The sequence below is a fragment of the Dromaius novaehollandiae genome, unplaced genomic scaffold, assembly GCF_036370855.1.
Source record: "Dromaius novaehollandiae isolate bDroNov1 unplaced genomic scaffold, bDroNov1.hap1 HAP1_SCAFFOLD_267, whole genome shotgun sequence".
Lineage (NCBI taxonomy): Eukaryota > Metazoa > Chordata > Aves > Casuariiformes > Dromaiidae > Dromaius > Dromaius novaehollandiae.
The window spans coordinates 5,001-7,500 of NW_026991403.1; the positions used below are offsets into that span (position 1 = coordinate 5,001).

The following is a 2,500-nucleotide window of genomic DNA, read 5'->3' on the forward strand; positions in this document are numbered from 1 at the left end:
GGGCGGGGAGGGAGGGAGCGAGCGAGAGAGGGGAGAGGGCCTCCGGCCACCGCGGCCGCCGGCAGCCGCCCCGGGCAGGGATGGCCATGGGCCCCGGGCTCCGGGCCCGAGGGTTCTCGGTTGGAGAGCCGGGCGGAGGTTTAAAGACTCGGGCGGCCCGATGCGACTCGCGGAGGCGGCCGGGCGTGCTGCCGGAGGGCCGGGGGGTCGGCGCGCGCGGGCGCCGCGCCCCCCCATGCCAGCCGGCGCGCCCCGTGCTCGCCCCGCGGGCAGCCGGGACGGAGAGGGGTTACCCTGCCCCCTCTCTCCGCGGTCTGGTCTCGGCGGAGAGACGCCGCGCGGTCGGCCTAGTTGCCGGCCTGCCTCGAGCGTTGCGAGCCGGGCGCGAGCGCGTGCTCGCCGCCGGGAGGGCGAGCCCCCACCGCGGGTGGTGCGGGCGCCGAGCCTCCGCGCGTCTCCTCCTTCTCCCTGGCCGGTGCTTCTGGGTCTTCCGCCGTGGCCGCCGTCGGCGGCGCCCTACCCTACGCGCCCGCCCCGGCACTCTGCCGTCCGGGGCGCCCGCCTCGCTCTGCCCCGCCCGGCTCCGCCAGGCAGCGGGGGGGCGGTGGTGGGGCGGCGGCGGGGGCGGCCCGCCCCGCTCTCCGCGTGGAGACGGGGAGAGCGGGCGCCGTCCCCGTCCGTGCCGCCTTGCCCGCCTGCCCGCCGCCGGGCGTCTGTCCGCGGAGGGGACGGGCGAGCGCGTGGCGTCACCCGCGAGGCGGTGTGTGCGGGCGCGCGGGGGTGTGGGCGCCGCGGCGGCGGCGGCGGCGGCGGTCGAGCCGGAGGGCCGGCGAGGCGAGCGGGGAGCTGGGAAGCGCGGGGCCGGCGGGCCGCAGGCGCGCGGGCGGCGGGGCGACGCCGCTCCCGGTGGCGGCCGGGCTCTGACGCCTGGGGCGGGGGGGGGGTGGTCTGCGGGGACGGACCCCCCCCAACATCCCGAGGCAGGCGGTGTGGCCGGCCCGCCGCTCCCTGCCGGGCCAGACCGAGCCGGGCGCCTGGGCCGGACTCGAAGCGAGACAGGGTTTGTCCCCAGGTCGGGAGCGAGGGCTCCCCGCCCTTCTCGTTCGGGTTTGCCCTTCGTTTCCCCCCCCCCTTTCTCTGTGCTTGTACGGTCAGTGAGGCAAGCCCCTCTCTTTCTCTCGCTCTCTCTCTCCTTCCGTCTCTGCCGTCCCTTGCTCAGCAGCCGGCGTCGGCGTGAGGAAGGGCGGTGGGGCGGAGGAGGAGGGGGCGGAGGAGGGGGGGCCCCCCAGGGGCTGCGAAAGCTGCCCGGTCCCCCCGCGCGCGCGGCGGGGACCGAAACCGAGACAACTCTTAGCGGTGGATCACTCGGCTCGTGCGTCGATGAAGAACGCAGCTAGCTGCGAGAATTAATGTGAATTGCAGGACACATTGATCATCGACACTTCGAACGCACTTGCGGCCCCGGGTTCCTCCCGGGGCTACGCCTGTCTGAGCGTCGCTTGACGGTCAATCGTCACCCGCGCCGTGGCGTGGGCGCAGCGGCGTGCCGCCCCTCGGTGGGTGTGGGGGGGGGCGCGGTTCGGGTGCGCCCGGCCGTGCCCGCCCTCCCCTCCGAGCCCGGCGGCTGCCGCCGCGCCGCGTGGCGCGCGCGGTGTGGCGCGGCTGGGGCGCCTCGCAGGCCCGTTGCCCCGGGGAGAGGGGGGGTGCTCTCCTTCCCCTCCCCGCGCGGCCGGGCCTTCGTCCCCCTAAGTGCAGACTCGGGAAACCCCCGCTCCCGGAGCGCCCGCGTCGCGGACTTCGTCCCGCCGGGCCCCCAGATCGGGTCGGTCGCGGTGGCCCGGCGCCCGGCGCCGCCCGCCCGCCCGCCACCACCGCCAGTGCCGCCGCACGGGCCTCTCCTCCACCACTCTCCCGGTGGTGCGCCGGTCCCCCGTTCCCCTCCGGCAGAGGGGACGGCCGGCCGCCCTTTGCCTCGCCCTGGCCCTGACCGCCGCCGTTTCGGCGCCCGCCGGGCCCCCCCCCCAACCCCGCGCTTCCCCGCGTCCGCAGCGCGTCGTCGAGCCACTTCCACCCGCCGGCTGGCGTCAGCCGCGCGGCGTTGCGTTGAGGCCCGGCGGCGGCGGCGGCGGCGCGCGGGGGGCCGCGGCCGGGGGGGGGGGCCGCGCAGCGCGGGCGCCGTGGGGCGGCGGCGGGGCGGGGGGCGAGGGAGGGCGCGCCGCGCCGTCCCCACGCCGGGGCGGAGAGCGGAGGTCAGCGGCCGGGAGGAGGAGGCGGCCGCAGAGCGGCGGAGGGCTGCGCGAGTGGCGTGAGCGAGCGAGCGCGCGTTGGCGAGCCGGGCCCGGGGGGGGGAGGCGCGGGCCTCGTCCCCGGCCCCGCGCGGCTGTCTGCGGGTGGGTACCGCGGTGGTACCGCTCCGTGCTGCCGCGCGCGCGTGCCGGCGGGCCGGCCCGCCGTCCTCTCCCCCTGCGCGGCGGCGTCCGCCGCGTGCCGGCGGGGGCCT

At 79.6% G+C, this 2,500-nt stretch overlaps 1 non-coding gene across 1 annotated transcript; it reads left to right on the forward strand.

Annotated features, from left to right (window-relative positions):
- Window positions 1-1,345: 1,345 nt before the first annotated feature.
- LOC135326257 (5.8S ribosomal RNA) lies at window positions 1,346-1,498 on the forward strand. The gene has a single exon (XR_010386792.1). It is a non-coding gene; the product is annotated as a 5.8S ribosomal RNA (ribosomal RNA).
- Window positions 1,499-2,500: the final 1,002 nt, after the last annotated feature.